We start from the raw sequence: 19,210 nt of genomic DNA, 5'->3' as shown, positions 1-19,210 counted from the left end.
TCTCCTCGACCTCCTGTCGCATGGTGACTTGGCCCTCCTCAATCTGGGCCAAGCAGGCTTCTAAAGTAGCCTGATCATGGTGGCACTCATGTGTAACAGGAGGAGAGCCCCCATCAAAGTCTTAGGCCTCCTCTTCTTCCTCTTCCCGCTCTCCCTCTTCCTCACTTCCTTCCTCTATTTCATTTTCATCCTCTTCTTCATCACTTTCTTCCTCTTCACTTCCCGTCTCATCCTCACTCTCATCGAGTTGGGCTTGACGTTGTCGAGGGCCAAATCCCATGTTGTTGAGCGTAGCGTCATTAATGAAATGAATTGGCATAAGCTCCGTGTCAAGTTGGTAGCTGAACTCTCGAGCAAGCTTGCATATGAGTCAGCCAAATGGGAGTGAAATGTCAGTCCTAGGATAGCATGTAGTCTGAACTATCTATAGTAGGACAAATGTAGGCAGGCACAACTTGTCTCCCTGCCCAGCTCTATATAGGAAGTCCACCATCAAACACGTACGTTTAGAGTGATTGCTCCACCTAGGATACACATTGTGTGTGAATATGTGGTGGAGTAGGCGGAAGTCACGAGTCATCTTGGTTGCTGGGAGGTAGTTGCCTCTGTTCCAGTGGATCAGGCGGCCATAAAGAAATTGTGTATGGCGATCCCTTTAACGCACACTCCTGAGATTCTTCTCGCTAGCATGAACTTACCACGCTCCGTCCCCATAATCCAATCTATCACACCAACATCAACCGTGGCTTCTCACCTTCCCACGAGAATAGTGAACTGTAAAGGCTCTAGCGATGGGTCCCGTATGTGGGCGTAGAAGGCTCGGACAGTGCTCTCACATGCACGTGACTTGCCTTCAAATTTGAGCCCCCATCCGACATCCAAAAGGAGGTCCATCACTGGATACAATCCAAATAAATTTTCTTCCAAGTGTGCTTCATAGAGAACTCTATGACCCTGGAACCTACCATGTGCGATGCTCGACGGTAGGGCCCTTTCGAATGAAATTTGGGGATTAAGATCCCGCTTCATCCTCTGCTCTCGTGCGGCGCTTGTAGTTGCTTTGGTACCCAATTTCTGCTTTGTTGGATGGGTAGGGCAGCTAGGCCCAGCTTCATCTATGGAAGCCCTCTTCTTTCCCCTGAGGAAAAGAAGTGTAGAGAGAGAGAAGATAGCCGCCACGAGCTTGAAAAGAGCCATGAGAGTGAAACAAGATGGAGGGATAGGATGGATTGGTGGACTTGGAGATTTTTGAGACACAAAGGAGGGTTTGTGTGCTCAAATGGGTGGAAACGAGGGAGATAGGAGATGGGTTTGAAGGATATGATGGAGGGTGGGTATGTAGTGATGAAGGAGAAGAAGATTTGAGAATAGTAGGGAGATTTGAGAGAGAAAAATCAGATTTTTGAGAGCTTAGAGGGGTTTGAAAACTTAAAAATGGAAGAATGAAGTTAAAAGGGACATATAGAGTGGTCTCACATGATCGTGTAAGGCCCCACAAGCATGTACAGCGTCGGCCCAACCCGGCCCGCTGTGGCTGGACCGTGAGGCCTCGTGGTAGGCGTGATGCAATCACGGTCCACTGGACCTAGGGGTGATGGCATCACCCTAGGGGTGATGGCATCGCCCCAAGGGCACCAAAAATGTGCGGGGTCCACTTTGGTCCCCCCTAATTGTGCTGTTTAGGCCCCCGAGTCCGTTTGAGTCATTTTGGGTTCCATCCCGCACACATTCACGCTTTTCGAGTTATTTGAGTGTGGAATATGTTAAATCATCATCTGAACCCATTGATTGATGGTCTAGAAAAGAACTGGGGTCACCTCACCTGATCACAGATGCATACAAGTCCCGTTTCTACATTCACTTTCCCCTGTCGGCGAAACTTGGAATCCTACATTCGTTTGTACATTTTATCACCCCCTTTTAAGTCAAAGTATGTCAGAGTGCATCATGTGTCCATAACCCAGGTCCATTTTCATCCAAATCATACTCTAATACCAACTTGTAATGCCCTGAAAATTGAGGGTCGAGCAGAAGCTCAACTCTCGAGTTCCAATGCATCACTTATGCAACATAGATAATGATGATTAAATGTTGTCCATATTAGTGCATTAAACATAAATGGGATTACACTAAATTAACATATCATACTCCAGAGATAATTAGATTACATAAGCGGAAGACTGTGATAAATATATAAAGCATATAGGTGGTTGTAAGTCCCCAGAGTATGAACATGTCACCAGGTTGAATAATTACATGTATAGTTCTAAAATTTACAAAATGATACAATGTAATGTCATCTAATCTATATCCCTGTGACCCCATCGACGCAACTCTAGGTCTACATAGACCCGCCAGAGAGTTACATGTAGGAGAACTCCTCCTCGTCGTCATAAAAGTCAGGCCCCATCCCATAAGCCTCGCTATCACCTGTAGCTACAACAGAGTCTGGTTGGTGTTTTAAAACACCGTCCCAGACTAGGAGTGAGTGATCAACTCAGTGGAGCTATAAGGTAAAGGTTAACATTTTATCAATTCAGTCAAGCAGTAATGATAAAGCAATACAGCAATCATATCCTTATCCTTGATTCTCAACTAATGATATCCCGAGCGCAGATATATCTTGGAGAAGTATCTAGCATCCTTAAGCTGATCGAATAGATCGTCAATGCGTGGAAAGGGATATTTGTTCTTTATCATCACATCATTCAGTCTTCTGTAGTCTACATAGAGACGCATCGACCCGTTTTTCTTCTTCACAAAGAGGACTGGCCCTCCCCAAGGAGAAACGCTAGGGCGGATGAAACCTTGACTCAGTAATTCATCAATCTGGCTCCTCAGCTCTTCCATCTCACAAGGAGGCATGCGAAATGGAGGCAGTGATATGAGGGAGGTCCCTGGCTTAAGATCAATACAAAAATCTACTGCCCGCCTAGGAGGCAACCCTAGTATATCTTGGAACACCTCTGGGAAATCTCTCACAGCTAGTATTTGGCTGATGATGGCTTCTACTGTTTTAGATTTGTCTAGAGCCTGTAAGCTCTCGAACACCTCATGCTTACCCCTCCCCCTTTAGGGTGAAGGAGGCTTGCCCAGGGACAAATATAGTAACCGTCTTATTGTGACAATCCATGACTGCACACACCAACATGAGCCAGTCCATTAAAAGGATGACGTCAAACTGTCTGACAAGCATGACGATTAGGTCCAAAGTCACTTTGTGATTTGCTAAAGCGATGGTACATGCTCTGCATACCTTGTCTTTTTCTACAAATTTACCCATATGGGACACTACGACTTAGGGGGCATGCATTCGAGTTGTGTTCAGTTCTAGTCTAGATGCAATGAGAGTTGCACATGAATCAAATAGAGTGATTACAAGGGTACTGTTAATGTGAGTGGTACCATGAATGGTCTGAAGATGGTCCTGCTCAGCCTCCGTGGCAGCAACTACATATACTCCAGCCAGGGGAACCCTCTATTAAGTCAGGGGTCCCTGTCTGGGCTGTTGGGGCTTGGGTGCTGCCTAGCTACTACCTGGTTCTGCTGGGGATGATTTGTAAGGAGTGGAATGCCCTGATCTCTCATCCACTTGTACCAATTCTGGGTAATGTGGTTTGGCCTACCGCAGTAGTCACAGTTCCCGTTGGAAGGCAAGGGAGGAGCTCGCACAGGTAGCAACTTGAACCTCCCTGTTGGAACAGGCGGAGTAGGGGGAGTCTGTTTCGGTCGGACTGGGACATCTTGAACTGGGAGGCATGACCAGACAGTGTGCTCAAAATCTTTCTCTACTCTCATCGCCTTAGCCACCAATTCTGGGAAATCCCCAAAATCCCATGTACATAGCCACGACTATATCCCAGGCTTGAGTCCCTCTTTAAATTTCTGTAGCTTGTATTCCTTGTCCTTGAGGGCCTTCGGCACATATTGAGACAGCTCATCGAATCTCGCCTCATACTGGGCGACAGTCAAGTTCCCCTGCTCTAGCTTAAGGAATTGCACAATCTTTTCATTTCGGCATGATCACGAAAAGTATTCATCCAGGAACTTTGTCCTGAAGCCAGCCCATGTCCAAGCATACCTAGTTGGCACGCTTCTCTACACACTCTCCCACTAGTTCTCAGCCTCTCCCTCAAGCAGGTACGTGGCCAGACTAACCCTCAGAGCATCTGAGCACTTCATCGGCCCCATCATCTTGGTGATCCTCTCCAACTAATGCTCTGCCTAAATCGGGTCAGGTGCTCCCCAAAGGTTAGTGGCCATAGCCTCTGGAAGTGGTCAAACACATCTTTTCCCCTGCCCTCTCTGTATCGGGATGTCATCATGCTATCCCTATCCCGAAGAGTCTCCATCATCAGCACGTGTACATCCTGCTACTGCCATATGAATGTATCTTGTTGTTGCTGTATGACGGTGACATCTACGCAAAGGTTGAAAAGGTCACTGCCCCTATCAGCGAATCTGCAGGTATGTCAGCCGAAGGTGTCCTCTGCTCTAAATACCGTGAGGGTAGGCCTGATGGAATGACTTGAGGGGAAGGACAATCCCCAAAAACTTCAGATCATGTATCCATGTTCGCCACCCCAGGCAGAAGGCCTGGCGTATACATGGGACTGCGCTCTCGCTGGTGTTCCGTTGATGGAAGAGGGTGTATATCAATGATACGAGTCCTCTGCGATCGCAATACAGGTGGCATGATTCCTTGTGGGGTTAAAATTTCACGGTTTAGGTATTTAGAAAAAAAACGATTGTGGTAATACAAACGATTGTTGCATTCGCGCCATGGTGAGCATTCACCTTTTCAGGGCATACGACTTTAGTCCATAAGTCTAACCAATACTCCTGGTCATATTTTAAGGGAATTAGGGTTTCTGTTCCTAGATTCAGACGGCTAATTCAATATTTTTTAAGGGATCTTAAGTTCTTTCCTAGGGACCTAAGACTTTAATTTATACTCTAAATTTCTCCTAGCTAGTGGAAGTTTCTTCGTAGATTCAATTGTTCATCTTACTAATATATAAAGGGAAAAAATAAGTATTTTATTTCTATGTTTACTCATCCTAGCTACTTTCTAAGGGAAATTTCTAAGTTTCATCTAAGTTAATCCCTTAAAGTTTTGTATGTTAATCTCATAGTAAGACTATCTCATACTACGCTTTGATACCAACTTGTAACGCCCCAATTTTTAGGACCCGAATATATAACTCGTTTCCTTAGAACTCGGGAGTTAACAGATCATTATGTGGCAATTAATATAGATCAAAGTGCAATTAATGGAAATCAAGCATAGTATAAATGTAATCAAAATGAGAATAATATCCTGGGCTACTCAACTGGGGCCTAAATACAAAACTTCAAGTTTCAAAATGTACTGAAATAAATATAGCCAACTAATCTACTGATTTAGCCCAAAGTAAGCAGCCGCTTCCTGGTACGACTCATCCTCGAATGGCTCCTCCTTGCTGCGATGATAGCAATCTCGAGGTCCGCTGTGTAGTTGTCCATCCCTGCACCTGTATCCTCTGTATGGTTGAACATTGATGAATGAGTAGCCAGCTCAGTGTGATTTCCCCTTAAGATTACACCCGCCGCCCTAGACAAGAAATAACATAAAAACATCCAGGCAACCAAAACATAGTAAAATACAGTCTTATTATATGTATGGATGTATGAATGCATCATTGACCCAGGGGTGTTCTTCCGCTCGGAAGTTGAGCTCATCACCCATGCAAAGGCTGACTGTTAGCGAAGCACATCACGTGCATACATCACATACCACATAATGACTACCTATCGTACATCACATACATAAATCAATAGACGATGGTCTGTGCCATGTATGCATGATTACCAAGTCATTATTAGTCCAATTACAATCAACCAATTTAAATAAACTCAAAGGTCACTACGAGGGCTCATCACCAGCATAGGCTGACAGCTCAGGCATAGTGTCCCATGACCATCATCCCCAGCCCATGAGTCTACCACCTTAGGGTGTGTATAGAACCCATCAACACATGGCTAATCAACTCGCCATATAGGGGAGCTAACATCATATGCCGACTAGAAATGGATATTGAAACATTAAATACAACGACTAAAGTGAGACGGTATGTATGATTCAAGGATCTTAGCCCTTCATGTCGATATTGATTAGTCATGATCCCAATTTCATGTTCCTATGCATGGGCCCGAGATCTTATAGGGTTTTGGTCAGACGGACCCTAAGGATTCGATGAATAGATCGGATCATCCAGATAGTGGCCAGGGTGGGCCACTTTGAGGGTTGTCATCCATTAGTTTTCAAATGGCGCTTTGGCAAGAAAATTTTGCCTTTTTGCGACAAGCTCAGTTAAAGTCAGTTTAACCGACTTGGCTCGTCCAGTGCATGTCGTGCACAGGTGCACGTGGTGCACACGCACCTCGTTTGGGGTCCACTATAATGTTTATGACAAATCCACCCCATCCAAAGGTCTTGGGATCCCCACTTAGGGGTCCTGACCCAGTTTTGGGTGGGACTGAAGCCCAAGTGGGTCATACTATGCGCTTCAGACCCTATCTATGGCAAATATAATCGATCTAGTGGATGGGTTGACTTGATATTTGATTCCAATTGTTAAATACGAATTTGAGAGGCAGTGGATGCTTGGTTGATTACCCACTAGCCCTTGAAGGTCGATTACTAGATCATCGTCCCGTTTCTTCAAGATTAGTTGTTTTAAAAACTACTTTAACCTAATATGTTTAATCAAGGTTACCTTCCTGACTGAGGTAGGGTGCGACTCAGCTTATAAGGCCTTTGATGGAGGGTTTTAATGATGACTGGAAGTGCCATCCTACATTTATTAGATTTAAGTTGCCTATTAGTCAAGTTCAAAATCCCCTGCTACAGTTTAGGTGGTAACACCCTCGTACCAGAAGTGCGGGTTGTTATAGTAGGCCCCGCTTTGGACAGTACTGTGGTCCAATAAATGGACAGTTTGAATAAAATACTTGCATCATGGTGGGCCACAAATACGGAAGAGAGAGAGAGAGAGAGAGAGAGAGAGAGAGCCGTGTGATGGAAGACTCCGCCACTATGAGCCCTCTTAGGATTACAATACATACATCAAATGGGTGTCCAAAAATAGGTGGGCCTCAAATCAGAAAATTAGGTGGAAAACCTTATCCCCAACACAAGATCAAGGCCTAGATGGCCATTACAAGATGGACAACAAATGAACATCATGGTGGGGTCCATGGAGAATGGACCCCTCATGGAATAAACATATGAATCATGGTGGGTCATCGGCCACACCTAGGGTCCAAAGTGAGATCCATAACATCAATCGGTAGGCCCCACTTGGCCCATTTTCAAAATCACAAATCTAGTCCTATAAACACCCACCAATTCCACTTCTTCTTGGTTCCTTGCAATGTTAAGCTCCTTGGCTTCTTCTTTGATGGAGGATTATGAAGATTGAGGGTTGGGATGGGAGATTTGAGGTAGGAAGTGGGCCACACACTCGGGTTCTTTCTTTTTTCTATCCTTAGTCTTTTTCTCTCTTGGTTGCTAGGAAAAATGGTAGAGAATGGAATGAGTGAAAGATGGGAGATGTAAGGAGAGAGAGATGGGTGTGTAAGAGGATGGGATGAGAGGGATGGGTTATGATGACTTTTGGGTGAAAGAGGGATGGGTGTGTAAGAGGATGGGATGAGAGGGATGGGTTATGATAACTTTTGGGTGAAAGAGGGATGGATGTCACCTTATTAGTAAGAGAGGGATGTGCTAGGTATGGGTTGTACTTGACTTATACTTGAATGATTGATGTGATAGATTGGGTAGAGATTCTCTCGGGATTCGCAATGCGTGGCATTTTCTCAAAATATAGTCAAGCCCACTGCTCCTAGCTTGGGAATCGCATTGATGCGTAAGACGTGGCGACGGTGCGGTCGCTAAGGTATAAGTCTCGGGTCGAGTTGACTCAAATTCACGGGATGCGACTCAGGGTCGCGCGTAAATGCTGCCTATAGGTCACGGGTCATAAGAATTCGACGTGAAGGATCGTGGGAGTTGGTGGAATGGTACAGACTAGAATACGGGCCTTATAGCTCTCCCCTCCTAATAAAAATTTTATCCTCAAAATTTACACTATCATGCAACTAGACATAACTCATAAGGGAAGAGGAAATATACCATCATATATAATTAGAGACAGTACAGAATACAATCAATCATCGAAAAGATGGGGACAACGATCGTGAATCTCAGTCTCACGCTCCTAAGACGCCTCGTCTGCACTATGATGACCCCCCTGAACCTTCACCTAGGGAATGACCTTGGTTCGGAGGACCTGCATCTTTCGATCAAGGATACGAACTAGCTGCTCATTATAAGAAGCGTCCTCATGAACTTCTAATAGCTTCCAATCAATAATAGGAATGATGTCTGACTCACACTTTCATAACATAAATACATGAAAAATATTGTGGATGCCAGACAACTGAGTTGGTAAGGCAAGCCTACAGGCCATGACGCTAATACGCCCAGTGATCTTGAAAGGTCCAATGAATCTTGGGGCAAGCTTGCCCTTCACTCCAAGAGGAACCATACCCTTCATGGGTGAGACCTTGAGATACACATGGTCCCCAATGGAAAACTCTAAGGGATGATGCTGACGATCAGCAAAACACTTCTGTCAGCTCTAAGCTGTGCACATCCTCTGCCTAATGATATTGATGGCCTCTAATGTCTGCTACACGAGCTCAGGACCTAGGAGACGCTGCTCTCCAACCTTGGTCCAACAACTTGGGGATCTGCATGGACCGCCATATAATGCTTCGAAAGGAGTCATGTCAATGGTCGCATAATAGTTGTTATTATACGCGAACCCAAACTTTTGGGTCCCCATTGATGCTAGTACCTTCCACCACACCTTGTAGGGATATCCAAACCTCGAAGCCCACCTTGCATACTTATCGGGCCACCATAGGGAGCCCAGTTTATTAAATGATAGAGAGGGTAAATAAGCCCACTTGTTATACACAGTCTCACCCTCTTACCTTAGCTTGTTGTATACCCATTCAACTCACCCCCATGGAGCCCACTCTTGATGTAAGTACGTCATCTAGGTTTGTATGAGAGTACATCATCACCCCCTTGCCATAGATGGAAGAATATGTGGTACAAGATTTGGTATATCCATTATTGAAACTTATCTCGATTCATGGGTTAGATCCACTGTCCTTGCAGGGGACCCCGCCTTAGGATATGTGATATGCTAGTACCTTGAATAGGTCATGATAGTCTAACATGGACCATTCCATATAGACTTTTATATGTCTAGTGGGGCGTATCATTTATCCCATATTCTTATAAGTGACATACTAGTTAAGGCCGATCATTGCCTACTATATCTGATAATCATGCTAGTGTACTTAGTCTATTAGGACACACTGAGAACATGCTTAGTATAATATTATGATACATGCCCATACACATCATTTGTATGCCATTGGGTTGAGATATTTATGGGATTCCTTGGGAGACGGAGTGCCCCTCATGATCACGCGATATGCACAGGTCTGATGCATGATTGGATAGTATGATTCATGCATCTCGCATTTGTGTGACATGATCACTATATGCCCTAGCGACATTAGGGTTGTGACCTCCGTAGGCATATCGTGGATGGTCAGATTTATATATTAAAAATATTTGGTTATAGCACTGTAGGCACGTATGATGTCCTTGAGTGAAAGTCCCAGAACATTTTTGGTATCAGGAGATGCATCAACGTCTAGACTGAGTGGGTACATGAGCGCACGAGTGTCGAATGCCAGTAGGCCTTATCTCCCACTGTGTCATAGTCAGTTGTGAAGGTGGTGTGGCCTTTTTTGCTTGAGGGTAGGGGCAAAGTAAGCTGAGTTTGACCAGCTCATAAGTGGGTCTGCTATCGATGTGCCGATAGATATTGGCAGACTACCAGACAGGCGGGTAGTGAGGTCTTTTCCACTTGCATGGTTATGCATCCAGTTTGGGAGGCAATCTGGTGTAGAGTGTACTAGACCCCGATGATATCCCATAGAGGAATTATATTGATATATGTACTTGATGAAGACTGACATGCTTGTATTGCATCTTGTATATGACATTTAGCTACATAGGCCTTGCATCGTATAGCCTTAGTATGGCTGATGGCATTCATGGACTTGCCAGTATTTCCATTTACTCTGATATTGTATGCTTAGTACATGCATTGCGTACACACGCACACACCCTCTGAGCTTCTTGTAAGCTTATGCGCAACCGTTGCATGCAGGTAATGTTAGATCGCAACAGCGCTGAGGTAGGAGCGTGTGGCAGATCGTCCCGAAGCTTTTTGGTTATCTTTGTATTTCACTTTCTGTGTTGTACTCAAATGATTTATTATAGTAGATATGTGGTGTTGTTGTTTTGTGACTTGGTTATGCTTGTGGTTATGCTCCTTTACACAAAAAATTCAGACCAAAAATCCTCCTTGTAGGATCCCCGGATCGGAATCTGGCATATGGGTGCCGGGAGTTGAAAATGGGGTACTACGAAGGCTATCGGTGCCAGATTCGGTGATCGGGAATTTTGTGAGCCTGGTTTCCGAGTTTGGGGCGTGACACAGAAATCCACATAAACCATAAAGGAATCGTTCACACCCTAGCTTCCACGACGAAAGGCGATCTGATCTTAAAACACATCTAATATGAGCCATCCAATCTATGCTAAGAGAAGTTCCGAACCCAGCCAAGGACACCAAAAGAATTGGAATGGCCTTTACATTCCAGAAACTGAAGCTCTCTTTGATGTGCACCCCCAACAGGAAACCAGTTACATTGCAAGATCTTCCACGATCAAAATCAGGTAGCAAGTCCCAATTTGAGATGTTCATCCAGCGGGACCCACGGTTCTCCTGAGACCCATCCAAGAACACAACAAACTCTAACTAAAAAGGAAGGAAGAAATAACGGGATACTAACGACTGCTCGCACCTGATGCAGTTCGTTCGCCCACCCCGTGCAAGAAAATTCTGGAGACCCCTGCTTGTATAAATACCCACGTCCCCTGTTAGAAGACGCATCACTTAAAGAAAGAAAGAGAGAAGAAACAAGAGAGAAAGAAGGAGAGAGAAGAAACAAGAAAGGAAGAAGATGAGAGAAGAAAAACAGAGAGAGAGGCAGCAACGGCTACCTGGTGCTGCAACCACGATCCACTGAGTGGTCGACTCAGGATTAAGATCGGACTAAGTCCAACAATGAGTCAGGTTCAAGTTGCAGTCGATCCTAGCCAGCCATCCTCGCTGGTAAGGAAAACACAAAGATCCTTCACCTACTTTATTCCAGTACATCTAGATTTCCATTAAGTTTTAAATCCATATTATTTACCCAACAAATTGATTTGAGTCAACTCAGAATACAAATTTGCTAGACCACAAATTTGTGGACTAAGAGGGTTGGTTGATCTTTACTATTCACTCGAATGAAGATTCTCAAAAAAGGACCGAAAATATTTCAATTCTAACCCTAAACCTATCTCCATATTAAAACATAGTTTAAAGGTTGATCTTAGCTGTATAACCCATGAATATGACGATCTAACTAGATGAAACTTGTTAATTGTGCTAGAGTTGGAGTACGACAATGTAAATCTAGCAACATTAAGTTGAGAATGAGTTTAAGAGGTGAGGATTTTTCCTTTAAGCTTACCTTAATTTAAGTTGGTGTGAATTAATCCTCTTTTTATATGTTTCTTTTATGTTACTATGATTCTTTCCTGGCTATCGTATAATTTTCCCACCATCAATTGTTTATCCTCTGGAAATTATGGTTTGGCTTTGATTACATGTGAACTTTATGAATTTATATGGGGCGATGGATACAAGCCTTGCCTTTGCCTTATTAATTTGTGAGTTAACCCTTGCTACTCTCCTCTTTTGAGTTGGCCATTACCACTCTCCCTTTTATTGAGTTAGCCATTGCTGCTCTCCTTATTATTGAGTTGGTCATTGCCACTATCCTCTTCGTTGAGCTAGCTATTGCTACTCTCCTCTATACTTTGTTAGCCTCATGCTATTTACCTTTAAGGCATGGGCATGTGTCTTACTATTCCAAACCTCCCATAATTCAATGGATTTCTCTCTTTAGTGCAAGTACGATGTTGGGAATCCCCCTCTAGTGATCAAATAAATATCGTGGACCTAATGTGTTTTCAGTAGCAGCCCGTGGGGCGACACGTAATTTCATGTTTCATGGGTAGTGGTGTACAAATCGATGTAAGTAATTCACAATGCGTCTTATATCACTTTCGAGATTGGATGTCACAAATAGTCACTCCATGAATAAATCATGTCACATAATTTATCTAGTCATGTATTGTGTTCGTCTTGGGATAATCGCATAAATCCAAGTTAAACGTAGGACATGCTGGTGAATCTCCGTAGAATGGGATACGGGGCGAGCCGGATAACTTAATCATCTTCTACATTATGGTGAACGTTAAGTGTGATTAACCGCATATACTTTGCTAAGCATGCATCTTGTATAGGTTACTTGCCCATATTGATACCTCTCGTAGTTGTGGAGTATAGGACGTATCAGATTCTTTATATTGTTGTTACGAATCTCTTAAATTATTGTTAATCTTGAAGGATTATCATCACTATGAGTAGGGTGTTGACCCTCTCCAACCGTACAAATGATGTAGGTGATGTACAGATTGAAGACCTAGTGGACCATCTCCTTATGGAAGATTATACTAAAAGAATAAGAAAATAATTTTATGATTTAGTTTTTTACTTCCGCTGTGAACTCGATAATGTAATAAACTCTCATTGAGAGGGCATTTGATAATTTGTTAAATTCTTTTACTGTGATGAAATAATAAGTATAGTTAATTTCATTCTCATGAATGGTTACCTTTGTGAATGTAACTAGATGTGATTACAATCTAAATAAAAAAAAATGGTTCAATATTTAAGGCATCCAATTCATTCAATCGTTAACACTCAATTTTCTTGGGCAAGAGTATGAACTCTGGCTATGAAATTTCGGAATGTTACACTGAATAATCACAAAACTAGGTCCGGTCACCAGTCATATGTCTGGAGCAACCGCTATCAAGATACCATTTTAAATTATGGCCTACTTTTAGTACAGTATAAATTAGAAGGCAATTTTTCTTATTTTTTAATACCCATGTGGCCATCATCTTCTTTAGAGAGGGTGATTTCTTTTGTTTTTCTCCCAGAAGTTGATAAAAAAGGGATTCTTTGAATCTTTTGGGTTGAACCATATTTCCTTATTTCATCAATTCTTCAGTCTTCTGATTCAGTTGAGATATCTATTTTAGTAACTCCTCCATATTTTTAGCCATTTTGGGTGGAATGGGATATTGTCTATCTTCTTTGGATGTCTTCTTTGAAGATCTTTTTGACTTTTGTACCACTTTTGCAGTTGTTTTGAATTTTTCTGTATGTTCCAACCGGGAAGTGATGTGAGATTTACTAAGAATTGAACATTCATTTCTGTAATGTCCCGAATCTCCATATGTATTGCAAGTAGGGGTGTTTCTTGTATTGCTACTTGATGCAACACATCCTATCACAGGTGATGCAAGAGAAGGGCTTGATTTGTATTATTCATATCCTAAACCTCTCTTATCTTTAATATTTCTCCACATCCCTAAAAGTCTTTCTAGTTTTTTATGGCTATGGGAAAACTTGTGACTAAGTTCAACTGAATGTTTGGATTTCTCTACATCTATTTTTATTTTGAGATTTTCAGAGTTTAGATGTGAGATTTCTGATTTTAGTTTGTCTTTTTCAGATTCTAATTGATTTACTTATTTATTCAATTTTTTAATTTCTGAAACGTGACATGTTGTTGTCCTCTTAAGCTTGTCATTGTTGGCATGATATTATTGGAGATCATTGATCAAATGGGTATTTATGTCCAATGTTTTCTCAATATCCTTTTTCAATTGTTTGTTTTTGTTTTCAGCAATACCAAACCTTTTAAGGACATTGATGTTATGAGTATAGGTTGATCATATGCATCATGTATGTTTTCTCCTTATTCTACATTCGAGATGAGTGTTTCTTGCTCACTTTTCTCCTTAGTGTTAGTTAACACTATTCCCTCTCTATTTGCCATAATTCTCACTTTAGTTTAAGGATCTCCCTCTAGGTTGTTAAACTCTTCAAGAGGAACCCACTCTGATACCAATTGAAATTTTAGTAAAATCGCTATTACTGAAGTATGAAATATGTCCAAATGTCCTAGAGGGGGTGAATAGGACTTTTTTAAAGTTATTTTAATCTAAGAACAAACTGTGTTTAACTTTAATCGAAGGACTAAGGCAAAGTAACTCTATAGCTTCCAAGCCAATGGAGGGTCCAATTCACATAGGCTTATACAAGATTTGTATGTAAAGAATAAAGCCTACAAGGATAGTGCATATTGTGTGTGGGATGTGATTTCTATCAATACTTATACATTAACTAAATCATGTATCATAAAAGTCATTTGATGAAGATAAGCATGATTAGAACAATGCACAAAAGAAAATCCTAAACACAATCATATATAGTGGTTTGGCTACTTGCCTACTCCACTCCCGGCGGATGCACTCTCCTAAGGTGTATCGGATTTCACTATCCAATGGTTTTAAAACAAGTTAACTATGAACTTTCACAACCTATACAAGGTTAACTAAGGGACCTACACAAGGTTCCCTTCAATGCCTCTTCAAGGCAACGAGTCCTACCTAAGAACATGTTGAGTGGCAAATATTGCATATTTTTCCCCATCTATATCTTGGTTTTATGAACATTATAAACATTATGCTGCTTATTGTTATGTTTTACTCATGTTTGTGTTACAAGGTAAACTTGAGAGCTTAGAGTGAAAACAATGTTAAAAGTGTGGATTTAATGCTCAAGAATCACCAAGGAAAAAAATGGACCATTTTGAGACCAAGATTGAAGATTTCAAGACCCCAAGAGTTAAGAAAAACGAGTGGAAAAGGAAGGAAGCGTAAAAATTAGTGCAAAAATTCGTAGGGTCTGAGCTTAGATGACATCGAACTAGTTTCGATGACATCAAAGCCGGTCTTAGATCACATCGAAGAATTATAGGAAAATCAAATTTGGTTGCTAAATTAATTGGATACAGTCTTTGATGACATCAAAACCAGTTCGACGACATCAAAGCCACTCATCAAAAGCAGTTCGATGTCATCGAAGGGTTTACATAGAACCTATGCAGAGTGAGAAAATTTATGGCAGTTTCCGGATTTTTCAAGTCGGTTTGAAGGAGAGAGTTCCCCACTTATAAATAGGACTTCTCAGGGCATTCCTAAGCATCATTTAGAGCATTCAAGGGAAAGATCTAGAGTTTTTTCTACGGTTTTTAGATCTTAACATGTTGTTTTTAGATTTTTTATTAATTTATTTTCTTACTTTCTTGTTGCTTTTCTATTTTACAATTTAGTTATGTTTTTCTAGTTCCCTTTAGCCCTAACTAGAAGGGAAGCACGTTGGTTTAATGATTTTATAAATTTTGATGGTTGATTATTTTTAATGATGAAATGAATGGTGTATGCATGTTATCAATTATCTAGTTTTAAGTTTTTTATCCTCATGTGAGATCCATATTGATGGATAGACTTAACTTGGATCAATTAGATTTCTTAGATGGGAGATATTCTCAACCTACTACATTTCTTTGATTCATTATCTTATGGATAGGAATGCTTAAAATCACTAGTGCTTGAGAATATATATTAATGATGCTAATTCATGATTCTCTAATCTTTTATATCATTTATTAAAAATATTTAAACTATTTTATTTTTCGATTAGGCTGACCATAATGCTCGGATCCTAATTGTGTTATCAGAGTCATCATAATTTATTGATCATTAACTTGTGTGGAACTTTGAAGCTTGGGTGTTGTTTTAATTCAATTAAATTCCATACCTTCAAATTTTTTAAAATCATTTCATCTGTTTAGTTTCTATTACTTAGTTTTGCATTTAATTTTCTCATTCTCATAAATCGTCTACCTGTGAGATCGACCTTGTATTCACAAGATATTACTTACAAACCTCTGCTCTTAGAGGTAAGCAATAAAGTTTTTGGCACCGTTGCTAGGGAGACGGAGATAGATTAGATTTGTGCAAGATAACTACGGTAAGTTCTTTTCTGAAACCTCCAAAATTTCTGTAGATTTTCTATTTTACTTTGAAAGTAAATTCAGTTGGGTCTTTTAAGCACTAACGGTGACATAAGGTTACTCCTGCTTGGGATTTTATCACCCAAGTGCTATGGTTGTCCTACAGTTGCTGTTTGATCACAAAGATCATTCACTAAATCTATTTTCTAGATTAGCATAGTTTAATTTCTGCATTAGTTTTACTTTCTTTTTATTTATTTTGCTTTGTAATTTGAACCCTTATGGTCGGCTCTGCTGCCTAGGTTGTTGGATAAGTTTTTATTTTTACTCCAAGTATCATACTTGTTATTTGAATTTGTAGTTTTTGTTATGTGGTGTGGATGGTTTATGTCCCGGTGGAGTAGAGATCAAAACAATCGACTCTCCTCTGAAGGTGGACTAGTCTCAGGCCTTGATCATTCATTTAGGAGAGGCAGTTAACAGCACTTGGATTCCATGGCAGACCCAGTTGATAATGCAAATCCAAATATGCTAGATCCAAATCTAATCCAAAACAGAGAAAATCAACGTAATCCTCTTCTTGAGGATGAGAATGAAGTTCATAAGAATGTGTTAAACCAACCTAGAACTTCATGTGAACATCTACACCTTAAGAGATCAATTTTATCATCTTGTATTGTGTTCCCTGCTCACATAGGGAACATTGATTTTAAAATAGGTGTGATTCAATTGATTTTTAAAATTCATGGCTTGGATTCTGAAAGCCCCTACTTGGACCTCAAGGACTTTGAGGAAGTGATTGCAACACTACAAGTAAACAGTGGCAATAAGGATGTAGTCAAACATAGGTTATTCTCATTTTTCTAATGATCGGGCGAAAGCATGGCTCAACTCTATAAGACCTCATACCGTCACTACATGGCAAGCCTTAAGTAGAGAATTTTTTAAAAAAATTCTTTCCCGAGCACGAACCAAACGCACTAAAACAGGAAATCATGTCGTTCTCCCAAAAGGGGAATGGACTGTTTTTTCAAGCTTGAAAGCATTTCAAAGACCTTCTACTTACTTGCCCACATCATGGTTATGAACCATAACACTTGATTGATGCATTCCGAAAAGGGGCTCACCATGGATACCCATCAGTTCATAGAGATGATGTGTGGTGGAACCTTTCTCAACAAAGATCATAATGAGGCTTGTGATTTTCTAGACATGTTAGCAAATAATACTCAGACATGAGTTGTTTTTACTAAATCGGACCAAACTAGACAGTCCTAAAGAGAAAGCGGGAATTTATGTCTTAAGAGAGGAAGACGACCTTAATACAAAATTTGCTGCATTGGATAGAAAGGTCGAAGCCTTGGAAATTAGGAAGGTTGATATGATTAAAGAAAATACCTCCTTAGATATTTTTTTTAGCATTTGTGGTGGTGTCGACCATGACATAAAGGATTGTCCAACAATCTCAGATGAACATGATATCATGCATGAGCATGGGCAAGTAAATGCTATAAATAACTACCAAAGGTCAATTATGAAACCAATGGGAAACACATACAATCCAAATTAGCGTAACCATCCTAATCTTAGTTGTAGGAGTGGAACAAAAATTAATGCACCTAATGCACCTTAAGGCCCTCCACAAAACAACTTCTTTGGGGCACTTAACAATGTACCATATGTACCCTCACCAAAGCGATCATCTGTGGAGGATGCATTAACCACATTCATGAACTCTCAAGCTCAAATGAATCAGTCTCTAATCCAATCAAATTAGGAATTAAAGACGGTTGTGGCTAGGATTGAGACTCAACTAAATGCCAGGGAAAAAGGCACCCTTCCTTTTCAACATATGTCAAACCGTAGAAATACATATTTCATTAGAGACTCAAATCCAAGCGAGATACACCATGAACAAGATAAGGCTGTCATTACCCTGAGAAGTAGAAAAGAGGTCAATAAAAAGATAATACAACTGGTAGAAATATAGGAAGATGAGCCACCGTCTCAAGAGAATGATCAACCAGCTATGGTTCAAGAGCCGAAACAACAAAAGGATAAGTGACTAAGTCACATGAGTCTCTAGTTCCATTCCTATCTAGAATTCGGAACCTGACTGTCCCCATGAAATATTAAGAGGTGTTGGATGTGCTACAAAAGGTTACTATCAATATTCCTCTGCTTGATGCCACTAGACAAATTCCATCATATGCTAAATATCTCAAGGACTTATGCACTGTAAAGAGGAAATTAAAAGTGCACAAGAAGACCTTCCTCACTAAGAAAGTGAGCACTATCATTCAGAAAAGGGCTGTACCCAAATACAAAGACCCAGGAAGCCCCATTATTCCTTGCATTGTTGGGAATTTCTAAATTGAGCATGCTTTGCTAAATTTGGGTGCAAGTGTTAACTTAGTACCTTATTCGCTTTACCAACAAATGGGGTTAGGCGAGTTTAAACTAACCACGATTACACTCCAACTCGTTGACCGCTTTATTAAGGTACCAAGGAGAATCTTAGAGGACATGTTAGTCCAAGTGGAGTAATTCTACTTCCCCATGGATTTTATTGTACTCGACATTGAACCATGTGTAAATGTTAATGCTCAAGTTCTCATTATTTTAGGCCGCCCATTCCTAGCAACTTTGAATGCAATCATAATTGCAGGAATGGAATGATGAAGTTGTCTTTTAGTAACATGACCTCAGGGCTAAATATTTTCAATCTATGTAAGCAGCCCATAGACAATAATGAGATTCACAAGTTGAATTTTATGGACTACTTGATAAAGGAAGAGGAATTGGAACCTAGCCTATTTAAGGAATTGATTAAAGTCTTTGGGGACTTGAAAATTTCTAATTTAGAAAAAGTGTTTGCTGAAATTTGTAATGATAATGAGAGCACTACCACCTAGGACATTGGTATATACCGATGGAGACCACGCACTCAAATATTGTCTATCGAGGACTTGTGACCGCTACCATCACCAACCAATGCTTCAAAGCTTGATCTAAAATCACTACCAAA

This window comes from Magnolia sinica, chromosome 13 (assembly GCF_029962835.1).
Source record: "Magnolia sinica isolate HGM2019 chromosome 13, MsV1, whole genome shotgun sequence".
Lineage (NCBI taxonomy): Eukaryota > Viridiplantae > Streptophyta > Magnoliopsida > Magnoliales > Magnoliaceae > Magnolia > Magnolia sinica.
Note: the sequence above shows the minus strand (reverse complement) of the source record.